The following is a 19,680-nucleotide window of genomic DNA, read 5'->3' as shown; positions in this document are numbered from 1 at the left end:
ACCTCGCGCGCCTCTCCCGAGGGCCGACAGCGGGTGCTCTGAGTCCTCCCTTCCCGAGCTCGCCTCCGCGGCCCTCCTCGGCCCGGCAGGAACTCCCAGGCGAGCCCTAAGGAGGGCGACGGGTGCCGCGACGTCCTCCTCGCCTTATTGACTGGAGCAACTGGCCAGGGGTTGGCGGCGGGGTGAGGTTCCGACCGGCACAGACTCGGGGCAACCCTAGCAGTGGGCTCCCTCCCGCACCGGCCGCCACCTCTGCAGCTGGGCGACGGAACTCCCCACCCCCACTCAAGTCCATCCACATTTGCCCATGGGTGGACCGTATTGGATTCAGGGTACCCACAGAGGCCTCTTGTGCGCCCGCAACTTGCCTTTTCCCAAGCCGGTTTGCGGCTCCGCAGCAACCTCCCAGCGCGCAGCTGCTGGACTCCCTGCTGCCTGGGTTCAAACCTCAGCTCCACCACGTGCTGGCTGTGAGACCCCGGAAATCACTGCCTCTCTGTCTGTGAAATGGGAATAATCATAACCATTTTTAGGGGTTGTATTGAGGTAGTAATTGTGACATCGTTTGAAGCAGTGTCCACCAAGGTGCTGTTAGATCCTATGTCACTCCCCGAGGCCTTGATCTGTTTAAAATCTAGCCCCCAAAGCTCTCCGCGCCCTTCCCTGCTGCTTATTGCCCAAAGCACTTCATCCATCTGCTAGATGATTTCCCTTTCTAATATGCTACTGTGTCTCCCTCATGAGGGCAGGGATATCTGTCTGTTGTTTGTTGCTGTTTCTTCACCTAGAATAGATTCTGGCAGGTGGTGGATGCTCAATAAGTATGAAACGAATGCATGTTTGAATGAATGAATGGTGTTAATGGGCCACAATGCCTGCTTTTCCCCACCCCAGAGCCCTGAAGCCACCTTAGAGCCCAGCCAGTTTCCTTCCTCTCCCAGGATATCAGGTCTGGGGGGGTGGGGGGGAGGCGGTTGCAGTAAAGCTGGGGAGAATGCAGCTGCCAAATTCTCCAGACAGCAGTCCAGCAGTCGGCTCTCAGGCTGCCACTGGTGCTCACACACTATCCTGGTTTATTAATGAATCAGCAGCCAATCTGCGTCTTTCCCAGTGCCCCACCCCCATCTGAGATGAGCTAACACCACACTCCAGCCTGTGCTGACAGGTTGAATGCTAATGATGTCACTTGGTGTGTCCTGGGGGACAAGATGTGTACATGCTTTGAATAGAAACCTCTTTTTCTGACACCCTCACCCCCACCCCACCCCAAGCCTTTTAAAAATAGTTTTATAGCAAGAGACCATTCTACTGCCAGAACACAGACCCTGGAGTCAGAAAGTTGACCCTGAGCAAGTTTCGTGCCTTCTCGAAGCCTTGGTTTCCTCATCTAGAAAGTGGAACTGTGCCTGTTTTTAAGCTGAGCAAACCTGTGTAAGGATGAATCGAAATAAAGCCCCCCTGCCCCTGTAATAACTGTCAGACGGACGGACAGATGGTGGAGCCTGGAAACATATGTTACATATGAAAATAAACAGAACATCAAGGAAGTGAAACCCAAATTCTAAAAAGAGTTTCCTACACCCTCCTCATTGCACTCCCTCTAAGGTACTAGAGGTGTCTTCCCACTGACATAGTGCAGATCTGGGATAGACAATTTCCCGATAGAGACTGCAAAGTCCACAGAACCAAGAGGAAGAGGAAGGCTGTGCAGGAGGAAGGTGGCTGACCAACTCCACCAGGTATGTACTTTCCTGAGGGTGTCTTGTGATGTTAAATCCCGGCCCTTTTCAAAGCTCGACCATCTGTAATTTGTGATCAATTCAGGCAAGCCATTGCCCATGGAGGCATTTGGAAATCTGGGGGAGCAACTGTGGTGTCCCATTGATTTGGGGCACTCCTCCTGGCATTTGCTATAAATGACCAAGAGTTCTAATGTTCTGCAGTGCTGGAGACTGTCCTCCCAATGAAGAATTGCCCTACCCCGAAAACCAACAGCACCCAATATCAATAAATACTATACAATAATGCAAATTGATAGAAACATAGACGTATGGAAAATATCGACAAGGCTCAAAATAGCCAGTTCTCAGAACTGTAAAAAGAACCAACAATCTCAAAGCAATATCTTTATTAAGCCAAGCCTGCAAAGCCTTCTTTAAAATGACAAAGTTGGAGTAGGTGCTGGGAAATAAAAAAACTATACTGGGCCCGGCTGGTGTGGCTCAGTGGTAGAGCATCTACCTATGAACCAGGAGGTCACTGATTCCTGGTCAGGGCACATGCCCAGGTTGCAGGCTCGATCCCCGGTAAGGGGCGTGCAGGAAGCAGCCAATTGATAATTATCTCTCATCATTGATGTTTCTCTCTCTCCCTCTCCTTTTCTCTCTCTGAAATCAATAAAAACTTATTTTTTTTAAAAATGATCATCATTGCCCTAACCCAGTGGTCAGCAAACTGCGGCTCGCGAGCCACATGCGGCTCTTGGGCCCCTTGAGTGTGGCTCTTCCTAAGCCTTAGGAGTACCCTAATTAAGTTAATAACAATGTACCTACCTATATAGTTTAAGCTTAAAAAATTTGGCTCTCAAAAGAAATTTCAATCGTTGTACTGTTGATATTTGGCTCTGTTGACTAATGAGTTTGCCGACCACTGCCCTAACCGGTTTGGCTCAGTGGATAGAGCATCGGCCTACGGACTCAAGGGTCTTAAGTTCGATTCCGGTCAAGGGCATGTACCTTGGTTGCAGGCACATACCCAGTGGGGAGTGTGCAGGAGGTAACTGATCGATGTTTCTCTCTCATCGATGTTTCTAACTCTCTATCCCTCTCCCTTCCTCTCTGTAAAAAATCAATAAAATATATTTTAAAAAATAAAAATAAAATAAAAATTATCGTCATTATTTAAAAAAAACTATATTGGAAAATATATATCTGAGAAGTGTTCTTCAAGCTGTGGGTAGATCTTTCCACCAGCCCTGTCCTGGCGGTTGTGAGGCAGGACATACAATGTGCATCATGGCTTGTTACATTGGAATGTTGGTGGGTTGAGCATTGCCAGTGGCAGGAACATGAAAGTCTTTGCTTCTCCATGTATCAAACATCTATTTGTTGAAAGTGTACTTAACCTGTCATCAATTTCAGGGACATATGTCGCCAGAATTTCCCCCCAGACTGGGCCACTGCTAGCCCATGCGTGTGAACTTGAAAGTGGCACCCCTTCTCCATGCAGATACAGCCTGTACCAGGGCACACAGCTTGGAAAGTGGAGCCCGGGCTGGTTGTCAGGCCTCATTCATCATGCTCCCAGGTTATCTGGATGCATCCCTGGTTATCTCTGTTTATTCCAAGTGAAGAGAGACTCATAATTTCCATTTGGTTTTTGACCCTGGAGAAAGAACGTTTGTTCACACAACACATGTTTACTGAGCACCTATTATGTGCCAGGCTCTATACTCCTTTACCTCTATCAAGGGATAAATAGGATCAGCAAGGTCTTTGCCCTCGGGATCTGGAAGAAGAAAGGATCCAGGCAAGTTACAGAGAGTTGGAAAATTTAGCTTGAATTTACCATCCATTGGTTTTGTAGCTGGAATTTGCTACCTGACTCGAGACTAGAGTTGGGTCCATTCTTGATGATGTCTATATGAATAATAGGGTAATATGCAAATTGGTTGGGACGCCCTCACGCGTAATGACCAATCAGCAGGCTGCATATGCAGCAGACACGGGTGGGCAGGGACTTGCAGCGTCGGGAACTGGGGGGACCGGGGTTGGGGCCCATGGCGAGGGAGGCCTCCCCGAGCACCTGCACCGGGGGACCACAGGCCTCTGCCACAGCCCGGCCCAGGGGTCCGCAGGCCTCCCCTGGCTCCGGCCTACCTCTTTAGGGCAATCCATCGAGGAACCCCGGATGGGTGGGTGGGGCCTACCTCTTTGGGGCGATGGATCGCGGGGCTCCCGCACTGTGACAGGGCGCACAGGCCAGGCTGGGGGACCCCTCCCCCCCAGGTGCACGAATTTCGTGCACTGGGCCACTAGTCTTTTGATATAATCATTTGCACAGTTGAACCAACTTGCTTACCCTAAGTGTGGATACAAATAGCCAAGGACTTTTGATTGGATAATTTATAAGACTTCTCTCATCAAAATTTCTTCTTCCTCACACCTACAGAACCGGTCTAGAGACCAACCATTGAAGTTTAAAGCTTTTCTGTTTTTTGCTGTTTGTGATTTCATGCAACTAGTCTTTCTGAGGCTTGATTTTTCAACCCTGTAAAGTGAGGGCTGTGATGGTACCTACTCAGGTGCTGTTGTGGACCTTAAATGGTAAAAGTTAAATGTTTTCATTGCCTAGAACACCGCTAGAACTCAGTAAGTATTGATAATGATGGTGATGATGGGGGAGGAAGAGGAGAGGAGTATATTTTAGGGATGTTTTCCAATAGCAGTTTTTGTTTTTATTGAGACTTAAAAAAGCAGTAACCAATAAACATGTCACCATTATAAATAACTTGCAGCCTAAAGGTAAATATGAATGCTAAACTGAAACACCTACAATAAACAAGGAAGACTTTTGGTGAAGCACAGAGTATTGAACACATCTGTTTCTCTCCACTCCCTTCTGAAACCACTTTAAATGATAGTATGTGGATTTAAAAGGGTGAAAACACCCAAGGACAAATTAGGAGAACAAAAAAAGGAATGAGAGAGGTGGGAAAAAAATGTTAGAATATGGAAAATGGCTAGTAGAGTCTTGGCTAACTTTACAGAGTAAATAACACTGAAATCTAAATCCTGCAGAAGAAGGAGCCAACGGGGGAGGGGGGGGGGGGGACAATTTGCCCTGCAAAATTCTAGGAAGGTTCAGAAATTGGAGGTACTAACTGGAGACATCACCTTTGAAGGTAGGCATAGAGCAGTGGTTCTCAACCTTCTGGCCCTTTAAATACAGTTCCTCATGTTGTGACCCAACCATAAAATTATTTTCGTTGCTACTTCATAACTGTAATGTTGCTACTGTTATGAATCATAATGTAAATATCTGATATGCAGGATGGTCTTAGGCAACCCCTGTGAAAGGATCGTTCGACCGCCAAAGGGGTCGCAACCCACAGGTTGAGAACCGTTGGCATAGAGGGTAGGGCTGAATAGAGAAGGAATCTTAGAAACTGTTGAAAAAGTCATTAAACTATCAGAGATCGTCTACCACCCCATGCAGTGGGCACCTGCTTCCTCAACTACCCCGATAGAAGGGGAGGCCTGCACTCTGGTGAGATTAATCAGAGTGCCTGCAGACACCAGGCACAGCAGACAGTAATGTTAAGGGGCTGCGCTGCCAGTGGGGTTAATGGGAAGTCTGCGTATTGAACAAGGAAGCTCTACCCCCGCCCCTACTTGACACCCTTACCCTGGCATCCAGGCGGGAGACTGGAGAATTTCTCTCCAAGGATGTTACCATCCAAAAGAAAAAACCTACAGATACAAACATTTAGGAGTTCTCCAGAGAACTGATGGCATCCCCACCCAATCACCCCAGGATGACCCCCCACTGACAAGCCTCATCTTCAAGAAGCTTTGCAGCCCAGCTGGTGTGGCCCAATGGTTGAGCGTCAGCTTATGAACCAGGAGGTCATGGTTGGATTCCCAGTCAGGGCACATACTCCGGTTTCAGGCTCAATCCCCAGTAGGGGGCATGCAGGAGGCAGCGGATCAATGACTCTCCCTCATCATTGATGTTTTTGTCTCTCCCTCTCCCTTCCTCTCTGAAATCAATAAAAATATCTTTTTAAAAGAAGTTTTCCAACATCCCATTTTCAAATATGAAGAGGCTTTCAAAGATTAGCATACACTTGTGAAGTTCTTCTGAATTCAGAGACCTGTGGTTTACAAATGAAGTGTAAGGAAATTAATAATGCGAGAAGTAGAAGAAAAAATGGCAAGCATAGATGATTAACATCCTTTAAGAAATAAGAAACTGTGTGTCACAAAACAAGAACAAGTTGGAAAAAATAAAACTATTGGAGAAGCAAAACAGTTCTTGGGAATTAAAAATATGAGGGTAGAAATAAAGAAAAAAAAAACAGTAGCAAGTTGAGGAACCCTCAAGGAAGTAATACAAATGTTTGCTGAATGGCTACAGAGCCCTAAGCTGGCTCCTACTTCTCTGAGAATCTCCCCTTTCCCACCTGTGTTCTGCATTTCTGATAACCTTTTTTGGAAAATACCCAGCAGACCCAGGCTCATGCCAGGGTCACCGAGAGGTTGGCCAAGGTTTAGTTCCCAAGGGCAATTTTCCTGGCTAGTCCTCACACAGCACACCAGTGGCTTCACGTGTGGAAAATGGTGCTATTCTCAACTGGCTAGTCCAGGGCATGAATATTTTTCAATTAAAAGCCCTTCACCCAGAAGTGTGATGCCTCCTGAGTATGCGCCTGAACATATCGGAAAACCTCCAGTTCTGCAAGTTCAAGAATGAAGCCAGACCTTCCAAAACTGCTTCTCACACAACTGTTTCTGCCTGATGTTAACAAGTTTTAACGAGACGGGGACAGAAAATAGAGGGATGAAACTGAGAGGTCAAATGCAAGTTGAGTAAAAGCGAACTGTCTGCTTTCCTTCGGGGTTTCTCGAAGCCTTTGGTCAACCCCTGTGCCTTGGAACAGGAAAGCCTGGGGCATTTAGCAAGCATGCTGCCCAGGGTCCTTTGACCAAAGGCAAATGTGCCAGAGAACACACTTGGGAAATTCTGTTCTTAATGACTCCTTGGTCCTCACTTTTAATGAGTTGAGCTTTTGTCGACATGGGGATATTGTGAGGTGTTCCATCCTAACACTCTTGCCTTGTAAACCCCTCTCCCCTTTCCTTCCAGCACAGGTGTTTTAATGGGTCCCTCTCGCCATATTTTGCTGTTATTCCTCCCTCATTCTCTTTTACCAATAGGTGAAATCCAGGAATTTGTCTTTGTTTCCTTTACCCTTTATATCATATCACCTATTCCCCAAAGTGAAGGAGACCTCCTGTACTTAATGTCCTCTACTGATAACTTCATTTGTTCATTGTTCTGGACAATTTTGATAGTATGGCATTGCCATTAGTAGTAGTGGTGGTGGTAGTAGTAGTAGTGCATTTGCCTATATGCCTTTACTTCTCAAAGCATTTTCACACAATTTCACTTGTTCCTCGAAAAACCCCAGCAAGAAAGCTGTTCTCCCATTTATTCATGTGAAAAGGTGGCACTCGGGGACAGAATCAAACACGACAGTCCTGCCGTGGAGTTTACGGGCCACCCTCCAGGGGCACTACCATCAGCCCACTACGCCTTGCCTTTAGATAGGAACACAGCCGTGATGCTCTGAAAGCGCTCTTCTTTAGTAGACCTGCCCCATCAACATAAGAAGCCTCGTACAGTACTCTCAAGCAAGCCTGGCACAATTCCTCTCTGGCTTTTTGGCTTTAGTGATAGGCCACAGGACAATTTTTACTTTGTCCTTGAAGATATTTATGGAGAAAAACAGCCCAGAAGCCCAAGAAGGAGAGAGACAAGCATGAATGAATGAACGGTGGTGACGAGGAAAATGCACCTTTTGATGTGCAAGCCCAGGCTGTGAATTCCCAGCACTACCTTTGGCACAGAAATGAGGAGCAAGCAACATCTGAACAAGGAATACGAAGTCATCTGAAAGCTCAGTTGTTACTACCAAATATTTTCTAAGTGCCCACATCCATCAAGCTATTTTGAGGAAGCCTGCTATCTAGGAGTTTGGGAAGTAAGACAATATTGATCTATAGAAAGAGATTCCTTACAGCTGGACTGTGTTCAGGCACTGATGGGCGCCTACACAGGTGTGTGTGTGTGTGTGTGTGTGTGTGTGTGTGTGTGTGTGGAGAGAGAGAGAGAGAGAGAGAGAGAGAGAGAGAGAGAGAGAAACAGAGGCAGAAACAGGCAGAGAGAGGGACACACACACTGAAAAAGAGAAAGGGATATTCAAGGGATGATAAAGATGAAGATGACTTTGAAAGAGATGTTTTGAAGAAAAGGGAACACGTGCTAAAATTAGAATTTCAGTATTGACAACTCAATAGATCAAAATATTGGCAATAGCAAACAAAAATTTAAACTACCAGAGATAAACATGAAAGATCTATACGGAGAAAGCTTCACCAAGAGATTAAAAATTTGTTCAAATTAACTAAATGGAAAGACATAACATTACATATTGGATGCTCACCCCAGCATTAATTATGAAGTGAATTATAAAATGAGTTAATAAACAGGAAACATGGTACCCAGCACAGAGTAACTGCTTAATTAATATTTGTTGTTCTTGTTGTGGTTTAAATGTGAAAAATTAGAGATGAATATAAACATTGATTCCAACACAACATTGTTTTCCTCATCTGTAAGTTGAAAACAGTATCACCTACTTCCAGGGGATTGTCATGTCATTCAATGGGGTAATATATGCAAAGTACTTGGTAAAACTTGGCTATTATCATTTCAAATTTTACTGTAACTTTTTAGTATTTTCAATTTTTTCTATAATAAATGATTAGATCTCATTTCTATCAGAAATAAAGATTTTTTTCCCAAAGATGATAAAAAGGAAAAAAATCTTCAGAAAGAGGGGAGTGGTTGGTAAATAAGTGAATTTTTCTCCATCTCAAAGGGTAATTCTTGCTCTAACTCGTGTTCTTATTGAGCTGAAATGGTCAGCTCTATAGTTAAAACAAATGCTGTTTTATTCCGATGTTTTGTTCTAGTCCTGGAAATCTTTAAGGATAGAGAAATTGCAGCTTAGTACTGTTCCTGCCACAAAGCAAATGCTTGGAAAATGTCACTTTAAATACCCACTTTTACTGAGTTTTTAACTTAAGCAGAAGCTTACCTCCACTAATATAAGTCCACTTTTTTTTAATTAATATACAACGGACATGTAATTTTTGTATGTTTTTAAGGCATACAACATGTTGATTTTATACATATGTATTGCAATGCCTTTGCCATTGTTGTGTTAGCTAACACCTCTCTCCTGTCACATGAGAATAATTTTGTGTTGGAAGTAATTAAGATCTAGTCTGTTAGAGCTCTGGTGTTTAGAAGGCTGAGGTGTATACTGCAGCACTGTTGACTGTAATCACTGTGCTGGGCATTTGGTCTCCAGGATATTTATCTAGTAGGTGCAAGTCTGTAGCCTTAGCCAGCATCTCCCCAATTCTTCTATTCCCCAGCCCCAGGTAAGAGCACTCTATTCTGTTTTTACACATTTGACTTTTTAGATGTCACATATAAGTGATATCAGACAGAATTTGTCGTTTTCTGTCTGACTTATCTTACATAGCATAATGTCCTCAAGGTCCATCCATGTTGATACACACATGGCAGGATTTCTTCCTTTCTCATGGCTGAATAATATTCCATGTGTGTTAGTTTGTGTGTGAGTGTGTGTGTGTGAGTGTGTGTGTGTGTGTGTGTGTGAGAGAGAGTGTGTGTGAGAGAGAGAGTGTGTGTGTGAGTGTGTGTGTGTGTGAGAGTGTATGTGTGTGAGAGTGTATGTGAGTGTGTGTGTGTGAGTGTGTGTGTGAGAGTGTGTGTGTGTGACAACTTCTTTATCCATTCATCCACTGTTGCATCCATATCTTGGCTATTATAAGTGATAAACATGAGGGTGCGTATGTCTCTTCAAGATCTGTTTTCATTTCCTTTGGCTCCATACTCAGAAGTGGAATTGCTGGATTATGTGGTAGTACTATTTTTTATTTTTTAAGGAACCTCCATACTGTTTTCCATAGTTAAGCCCACTTTTTTGTTCTGTCTCTCAACCCCATAGAGGGCACCTGAGGCTCCCGAGTTAAGTTCTTCGTGCTTTTGAAGGACATATGGCTCATAATATTTTCCCTTGAGCCACACTATCTCCTCGGTGAGTATCTACCAACAGACAGACACTGGAGAGAACATCTCCATCACTTCAAACACCCCGTGAGCCCCCCAAAAATCTCTCCCACATATGTGTTGTATTGTGGCAAATTCCAAGGCCCATTTTCAATGAGAAGGGAAATGGAACAGGCAGGGAGTGAAGCGAGTAGCCATCAGTTTGCCAGACCAAAGACAGAGAAAGCCTGAGTCATCAGCCTTCACTTCCACATATGGCCACCCTGGCTCCTGCTGCCATTGGGTGGCAGTTACTCTGAAGTTCAAAGAGAAAAGCTAGGAGCAGGGATTCGGATTAGGGAGGAGAGCTTTAAGCCAACACAAAGAAACAGCACCTGGGAAACGTTTTACCGCCGTTTCTGAAGGGCAGAAAACAGGGAGGAAAGGTTCTCCCACATTCATTCACTCAGCAATTTCTGAACACTTCCTATGTGCCCGGCACTATGGTGATCCTGATAAATGCCAGCTTTACACAGCTGACATTTGGGGCACCTGTGAGCTAACTGGTTCCAAGTTAGAAGCAGCCTGCCTGTTGGGTCATTGGGTTAACCACTCTTCTCCCCCTCGAGAATTCTGAACCCAATAAGAAATGAGACACAGGGAACCAACAGATGAGCTCTTTGGGGAATGTGGCTTCAGATCTATAGCCAAAGGGTTCATTCTCTCCCGAGACTGGGCAGACTTGCCCACACTTCCATGGGCAGCACAGGACAACCACAGCCTTCCCCTGCTTGTCAAACGAGGCTGGTCCCAGCTCACTGCGAACTTATGTATGAATGGAGGAAGACAGGCCAGACACAGGCCAGCACATAAATAAGATCATTTCAGAGAGTGATGAGCACATGAAAGGAATAAACAGGGGAGTATTACAGAGGCCTAGTGGGGGCAGGTGGTGGAGAAGAATCCTACTTTAGAAACCTGATTGGCAAAGGATGAAGCCAGCCACCAGAAGATCGGAGCAGAGCCGGGACGTGCAAAGGCCCTGAGGTGGAATAAGCTTCCTTTGTTCTAGAGCCATTGCTATGAAATCCATGTCCTCTACTTAAAATGAATTTAACTGCCCCAGGAAGGAATCTCAGAATAGGCCCCAAACTAGAGGTCTAGGGCTCTTACCCAGTGGAGTGTCACATAAGAGCTCTTAACAGACCATTACTTTTGCCCTGGTCTCAAGCCAACCTGCTGCCATATTTAGCACAGCTCCTTGGTTTACTTTTACTTCAACCCTCATTCCAAACTAGAACAATTACTCCAAGCTAATGTGGTCACTGAGGAGGCAGGATCTATTTTTGTCTTCGTCCCAGTTCCCCTGGGCATGAATGACCCGTGAGTGTACACGGGGCTTATGTTAATAAACAATAGCCCAGGTTTCACTGGTCCTCATCCCTCCCTGCTAAGGCAGCTCCTGGCACAATTCCTTTCTGTATTTCTAGGAGGTGTTTCTCTCATGCGCACACAGGAGTCTCATCTGCGAACTGTCAGCACCGCAGGGCCGGGCTGCTGCTTCCAGTGGGCGATGCGGGGACCCAGGCAGCCCTGCCATCATCTCTTGCTTAGACCCCACCGACTGCTTTGGGCTCCACCATTGGCCCCTGCGGCCCTCAAGGTGCAAAAGCTCTGTCGCTGGGTCTTGTTTCTCTTTCCCTTCCCTCCCTCCCTCCTACATTTCAGTTACATTGGGTTTTGCGTGCCTTCAGCTAAAACAAATTCTTTCCCACATCTAGGCCTTCACACCAGCTGTTCTCTCTGCCAGGCTCTTCTTGTCCCTGTGTTTTGCAGGCCTGCTCCCTCTCAGGTCTTCAGGTCTCAGCCTGCCTGCCCCCACCTCAGCCAGAGCTCCCTCACTCCACCCCATTCTTCTTGCCTTGAGAATATTCTGTCGTCATCGTCTTATTTGCTTGTTTGTTTGTTTATTTTCCATCTTCACCAGAATATAAGCTCCATGAGGGCAGGCAGCATTGCCTGGCAGAGAACTGGTGTTCAGTAAATAGTTTTTGAATGAATGAACGAAGGAATGAAGGAATGAATGGCTGTCCAGGACAGTAGTTCTCAATTCTTCTCAACCTGGGATCAGATTCAAAAAATGCTGATGCTGGAGTCCCATCCCCAGAGATCCTGGTCCAATTGGTTTGGGATGGGGCTGGGCACAAGGATGGTTTTAAGCCCCTCAGGTCATTCTAAGGTTCAGGCAGGGTTGGAAGCCACCGACACAGGGCAGTATAAAAAGTGTAACTTTGGAGAATTTCATCTAGAGCCATTGCTATGACATCCATGTCATCTACCTAAAATGAATTTAACTGCCCCAGGAAGGAATCCCAGAATGCGCCTGGGGGCCCACCACACAGGCAGCACTTCCTCATGCGGCACCATGAGGGAGGCAGCAAGAGGGGAAGGACAAGCACTTCCCATCGTTTCTGGCTTGGACGGTGGAACAGCTTTACCATTTGGTGAAAAGTGTTACCAGTTCCCAGTACGTCAGACCTACTGGTGTTCATCCCCAGTGATGAGAATGAGGGGTTGCTCTGGGTCTCTCCTTCTTGGCCATGTGGATGCCAGGAGTGGCCAGGCAGCCGGGATCCTGGCTGCAGGGCCTCACGACCCAGTCCTGCTGCTCCGCACTGTAGCCTTCCTGTGGTTGGCGTAGAAACAGTCCTCCTCATTTCTGGCTCCTGGCCAACTTGCCTTCAGTGGGTATTGAAGCATCGTGTGCCCATCCAGGGAAGGGGTGTACAAATGACATGCTTGAGATAACCAGGTGGGTGGTCATGACATCTCTGGTATTTACTACAGGAGAAAGAAACGTGCCTGCTTTCCTGTCCAGATGGGACCTTTGCTGGCTCGAGGCAATTGACCAAGCCCTGGGTTTTGTAATGACGATTATATTTTTCCAGTGTAAGCCCAGGCCCAGAGAAAAGGAAAAGATACCGCTGGGGACTCGGAGTGCCTTGTATAATGTGTGGTGAGAGCCCATTTGTCCTCACTCTGCGAAAGGTTCACCTGCCTCTCGGAGGAGAATAAAAACTGGAAAGAAGCTGAAGTCCTTCTTTTTAACATACTTTGCACAGTGAACAGGGACAGGAACTTGCCATTTAGCACCTTAAAATGAGGGTGGTTGTGCAATCCAATTCCTAGGCTCCATCTGAAGGAGAGGCTCAAATGTGTACACAAACATCTGAACGAGGATGTGCACCGCAGCCTCTTATGTAACTGCCACAGACGATAAATAACAAATGTCTACGGGTGAGGGTGACCATCTAAGTCACTACTACAAAGCCATTAGCAAGAACGAGACAGTTACACTCACAGTTTTTCTGTAAGTTAGAAGCTGTTTGAAAGCAAAAAGTTAGCTCCCCAAAATGGGGCCTGACAGGTTAAGATTTCCCCCTGCCCAAGAATGCAAGGATGGTGTAACATTAGAAAGTCTATTGATAGAACTCACTATTTTAAATCATAACTGGAGAGAGAACGCAGGAATGAGATAGACCTGTAGGCACTGGTTTGGAAAGTTGGCCGCCCTCTATTAAGTGGGGAAAAAAGTGAGTTGTAGAACAAATATATTATGATAGTATTCATATTTTTAGAATAACAAGAAAAAAAAACTAACGAAGAACTCTGAGTGTGTCAGTATAGAAACACATACACAGAGACACACACTTTACCAAACCAGCTATGTGACTTGAACTTCTCTGTGCCTCAGTCTTCCCATCAGTAAAATGGCAACAGTAAAGCAACTGCCTCATAGGGTTGTTATGAGGACTAATGAGATAATCCTTGAATAGGATGTAACACAGTGCCTGGCACATAATAAATGCTCAGTAAATGTCATCATTATCATTATTATTTTGTCAAAGAAAGATTCAGACGCTGAAACATTTAGAAAAGAAAAAAAGGTACATGAAATGCAAGCGACCAACCAGCTAGCGGCTAGCTGCTAGCCAAATAAAAAGCACAACCCAAGTATTTAAAGGAAACAAATACACAATTGCCAAGGTTACCAAGTTTTACCTTAGTCTGTTCACGATAATTTAAATAAAAAAGCAAAACAGTATCTTTCTCAAAAGATTACAGTACCGCCCTAGCTGGTTTGGCTCAGTGGATAGAGTGTTGGCCCCAGGTTCGATTCCGGCTAAGGGCACATGCCCAGGTTTCGGGCTCCATCCCCCCTAGTGTGGTGGTGGGGGGGGCAGCCAATCAATGATTCTCTCTCATTGATGTTTCTATCTCTCTATCCTTCTCTCTTCCTCTCTGAAGCCGGGATCCTGGCTGCAGGGCCTCACGACCCAGTCCTGCTGCTCCGCACTGTAGCCTTCCTGTGGTTGGCGTAGAAACAGTCCTCCTCATTTCTGGCTCCTGGCCAACTTGCCTTCAGTGGGTATTGAAGCATCGTGTGCCCATCCAGGGAAGGGGTGTACAAATGACATGCTTGAGATAACCAGGTGGGTGGTCATGACATCTCTGGTATTTACTACAGGAGAAAGAAACGTGCCTGCTTTCCTGTCCAGATGGGACCTTTGCTGGCTCGAGGCAATTGACCAAGCCCTGGGTTTTGTAATGACGATTATATTTTTCCAGTGTAAGCCCAGGCCCAGAGAAAAGGAAAAGATACCGCTGGGGACTCGGAGTGCCTTGTATAATGTGTGGTGAGAGCCCATTTGTCCTCACTCTGCGAAAGGTTCACCTGCCTCTCGGAGGAGAATAAAAACTGGAAAGAAGCTGAAGTCCTTCTTTTTAACATACTTTGCACAGTGAACAGGGACAGGAACTTGCCATTTAGCACCTTAAAATGAGGGTGGTTGTGCAATCCAATTCCTAGGCTCCATCTGAAGGAGAGGCTCAAATGTGTACACAAACATCTGAACGAGGATGTGCACCGCAGCCTCTTATGTAACTGCCACAGACGATAAATAACAAATGTCTACGGGTGAGGGTGACCATCTAAGTCACTACTACAAAGCCATTAGCAAGAACGAGACAGTTACACTCACAGTTTTTCTGTAAGTTAGAAGCTGTTTGAAAGCAAAAAGTTAGCTCCCCAAAATGGGGCCTGACAGGTTAAGATTTCCCCCTGCCCAAGAATGCAAGGATGGTGTAACATTAGAAAGTCTATTGATAGAACTCACTATTTTAAATCATAACTGGAGAGAGAACGCAGGAATGAGATAGACCTGTAGGCACTGGTTTGGAAAGTTGGCCGCCCTCTATTAAGTGGGGAAAAAAGTGAGTTGTAGAACAAATATATTATGATAGTATTCATATTTTTAGAATAACAAGAAAAAAAAACTAACGAAGAACTCTGAGTGTGTCAGTATAGAAACACATACACAGAGACACACACTTTACCAAACCAGCTATGTGACTTGAACTTCTCTGTGCCTCAGTCTTCCCATCAGTAAAATGGCAACAGTAAAGCAACTGCCTCATAGGGTTGTTATGAGGACTAATGAGATAATCCTTGAATAGGATGTAACACAGTGCCTGGCACATAATAAATGCTCAGTAAATGTCATCATTATCATTATTATTTTGTCAAAGAAAGATTCAGACGCTGAAACATTTAGAAAAGAAAAAAAGGTACATGAAATGCAAGCGACCAACCAGCTAGCGGCTAGCTGCTAGCCAAATAAAAAGCACAACCCAAGTATTTAAAGGAAACAAATACACAATTGCCAAGGTTACCAAGTTTTACCTTAGTCTGTTCACGATAATTTAAATAAAAAAGCAAAACAGTATCTTTCTCAAAAGATTACAGTACCGCCCTAGCTGGTTTGGCTCAGTGGATAGAGTGTTGGCCCCAGGTTCGATTCCGGCTAAGGGCACATGCCCAGGTTTCGGGCTCCATCCCCCCTAGTGTGGTGGTGGGGGGGGCAGCCAATCAATGATTCTCTCTCATTGATGTTTCTATCTCTCTATCCTTCTCTCTTCCTCTCTGAAATCAATTAAAAAATAATTTAAAAAAGACTTTAAAAAAAGATTACAGTACCCACAAAGGAAGTGACTTACGTTTAATCGCAAAAGGGTGGGGATGAACTTGTCTTTGCCAAGACTTATGGAAAATACTCAGCTGTAATGCTGGGGGGTTGCGGACTAGACAGACTGGCCCTGTTATTCCTGGTTTGTCTCGGGGTGCAAATTGCTGTTTCCTTCTCCTGACTGTGATGCACATGATGCGCTTACTCACACTGAAAGCAAGAGAAAGTGTCAGTGTTCCTTTCCTATTATTCGTGGGAAGAAAAAAATCTGGAAGCAAATGCAAACTATTAGCAGTGGTTATCTCTGGGAAATGGGACTGAGAGGAGTTTACTAGTTACTGCACATGTCTCTGTAGTGTTTGAATGCTTTACATGTTCACAAATCACACAGGTAGTTTGTAAAAGAGTTAACGAGATCATATAAATTTTAAATATCTAAGCCATCCCTTTTCTGTCTAGTTCTTCCACAGCAGATGGGATAGTTTGCTTTCTAAGCTCATCAGGAAAAAATACATATAAACTGTGCACTTTTCTCTAAAATCCATTTCTACCACTTCAGTCCATAGCATCTACTGGGAGACGCTAGTATGCGACTCCAATCTGGAGGAATTACAGCCAGTGAATTGGGGAGGAGGCACCAGTCCCCTCCTACTTCACTGCTAGATTTCCACCCTAAAGCCCGAGAGCCTCACAGTGATGGTTTTAGAGTGAAATCTTACAGTTCCGGAGTATGCAACCTCATCCTTCCCCCTGATCCTCATATCCACCCAGCAGATTGACCCATGGTCAGCCCCTTTCCCAAGAACCAGAGGAGGAAACGAATCCATAAGAACACTCGTGGGGAGAGAACAGTTCACAGTTGATACTGAAGGAGGCTTTTCATCTATTCTTCAAGCCAAACATGGTCCCATTCCTGGACCGACTCAACGTCTCCCTCATGAGCCCCAGAGAGATGGTGATTTGCAGAGAGAAGGGTCACAAACAAGAGGCCAGATTGGCAGCAGGTGATGGAAGGCTGGGCAGGATTTGGCCATGGCTTGCACTGTACCCAAACCCCCCGCGTCAGGCGACCTGAAACTAACAACTCAAGTGGCCCAGGGACCCCCACATGTCACCTGTGCTCATGGGCAGAGCCTACACACATAGATGTGGCACAGACTGGCTGTTCTCACCACCTCTGATTCTGATAAGGAGCCCAGATAATTCTGTTGCACTCCAAGGATACCAAGTTTTTTTAGGAAGAACAAGACAGGTATATGTGCTCAGCCAATGCTAACCACTCTTCATGCATTAATTTATTATCCAGGGTGAAAAAGGTACTATTACTATTGTCCCCAATTTACAGATGAAAACACCTGGAAAGCTTGGTAACTTGCTCTAATTCTCACTGCTAATAAGACACAGGGTTTGAACTCAGATCACTCTGAGTTTAGAGCCCATGCTCTGTTACACACTTCCTTGGGATAAATTTGAAGGTGCTGAACACTATAACCTTGCAGGACATTAAGAATCATTGCCAAAGATTTTCAATCCTGAAAAGCTTAAAAAAAAAATACTGTGGCAACAACCCAGGTGTCCATCGATGTGTGAATGGATAAACAATATGTGGTCTATACATACAATGAAATATAATTCACCCTTAAAAAGAAAGGAAATTCTGACACTTTTTACAAATGGATGAACCTTGAGGATATTATGCTAAATTAAATAAGCCAGACACAAAGATATTGTCTGAGTCCATTTATATGAGGAACCCAGAGTAAGTCAATTTCACAGAGACTGAAAGTAGAATGGTGGTTACTAGGGTCTGGGGAAGGGTAGATTGGGGAGTTAGTGTTCACTGGGTACAGAGTTGGAGTTTGAGATGAGAATGTACTTAATGCCACTGAATTGTACACTCAAAAAGAGTTAAAATGGTACATTTTATGTTATGTGTATTTCACCACAATTTCTTAAATGTTTTTATTGATTTTTAGAGAGAGAGGAGGGGAGAAGGAGAAGGAGAAAGAAACATCAATCAGTTGCCTCCCACATGCTCCAGGGATTGAGCCCACAACCTGCGACCTTTCAGTACACAGGACGATGCTCAACCAACTGAGCCACACCGGCCAGGGCCACAATTTTTTTTTAATTGATGTCTGATCCCCACATCAGTTATATCAGAATCTTTCCAGAATAGGGCCCAGCTATTTATTAAGATAATAATAATAACAACAACCAGGTGTTTCTAATGAGCACCCAGGGTTGAGAACGCCAGGGTTCGGGACTTGGAAATCTGAAACTCGCCGTGCTGACAGTCCCTGGCGTCACTGAGCTCTGGCTCTCCATTCCCACAAAGGGCTGAAAGGAAGTCCTTTTCATTGCCGAGTCCCCTGGCCTGTTGCTGACTAAGGTGGCCTGGATCCAAGAATTAATGGAAGCTTCCGGAAGCAGAAAGCCCTGTGGCATACTGGGTGTTTCTCTGGCTTGTAATTGACTGCATAATGCCAAACCCTCCCTCACTTAATAGTCCAGGAAGAGGAGTGATTATCATGCAAGTGCTGTGATTTCAGGATGAGGATGTGAGGTTCCCACTGAAATCTACAATGATGGAGTCCCTCTTAGAATGCGTGTTTCCGGTCTTTGGGCTGCTGCACAACTTTGGGGGGGTTCTCACAATGGGAGTTATGATAGAGGCTTATTATAAGTGAGGAATGGCGTTGGGCCTTCAGCTCAGCAGCAAGCATTCTCGGAGCACCCCCACTTTGCCTGGAACTGGGCTAGACTCCAGGGGGACCCCAACATGCCCTTAATGAACCACATTCTGTAGGGAAACAGACATATTCATTCAGCCAGTATTTCGTGAGCTCCTACAATGGGCAGTATTTAAAATATTAACAAACTTGGATGCTCTGCTGGGCCCAGGGGCAACCCTTTAATTGTTGGATCGCAGTGAGGTCAGGGGAATTCAGGGGAGAGGCCAGGGTGGTTGGGACATTGGAGGGGTAGCTGCTATTTACCAGCCAATACAGAAACATTCCAATATTTTAACATCCGGGAAGGCTGTTTGAGTAGGTGAATGACAGTTTGACTTGGGCATAGAGGTGAACAGGTCAGCCCAAGTCCCTGACATCATGGATCAACCTTCTAGAGCAGGGATCCTCAAACTTTGTAAACAGGGGGCCAGTTCACTGTCCCTCAGACCGTTGGAGGGCTGGACTATAGTTTAAAAAAAAACTATGAACAAATTCCTATGCACACTGCACATATCTTATTTTAGATCAGGGGTCCTCAAACTTTTTAAACAGGGGGCCAGTTCACTGTCCCTCAGACCGTTGGAGGGCTGGACTATAGTTTAAAAAAAAACTATGAACAAATTCCTATGCACACTGCACATATCTTATTTTGAAGTAAAAAAACAAAATGGGAACAAATACAATATTTGTATTTGCATGTGGCCCACGGGCCGTAGTTTGAGGACCCCTGTTCTAGAGCAGGAGTAGAGCTTTTCCCATCATGGACCAAATAAGGTTTCTAGCCCTCTTAGGCCTTAGGTCTCTGTCCCAGCTATCCAACACTCACTGTAGCACCAAAGCAGCCACTGACAAGAGTAAACAAATGAGTGTGGCTGTGTGCCAATAAAACTTTATTTACAAAACAGCAGGCTGAAGGTGGCCCATGGATCACAGTTTGCAAACTCCTGTTTTTGTGGAAGAGACAGTAAACCCATTTATTCTTTCATTGTACAAATATTTATCAAGCATCTTCTCCATGACAACTATTGCAGTGGGCACTTGAATAAGGTAAT

General features: G+C 45.2%; 1 protein-coding gene and 1 long non-coding RNA gene across 2 annotated transcripts in view; one reads left to right on the top strand and one right to left on the bottom strand.

Moving 5' to 3' along the window:
• Positions 1-19,680, bottom strand: part of LOC106725687 — a 70,086-nt gene that overhangs the window by 26,004 nt on the left and 24,402 nt on the right. The gene's annotated exons all lie outside the window — the stretch shown is intronic.
• TMEM233 (transmembrane protein 233) overlaps positions 1-19,680 on the top strand; it is a 32,130-nt gene that overhangs the window by 1,025 nt on the left and 11,425 nt on the right. The window lies entirely within an intron of this gene.

Source organism: Myotis brandtii, unplaced genomic scaffold (assembly GCF_000412655.1).
Source record: "Myotis brandtii unplaced genomic scaffold, ASM41265v1 scaffold181, whole genome shotgun sequence".
In the NCBI taxonomy this organism is placed as follows: domain Eukaryota; kingdom Metazoa; phylum Chordata; class Mammalia; order Chiroptera; family Vespertilionidae; genus Myotis; species Myotis brandtii.
Note: the sequence above shows the minus strand (reverse complement) of the source record. Positions and strands in the feature narration are given on the sequence as shown.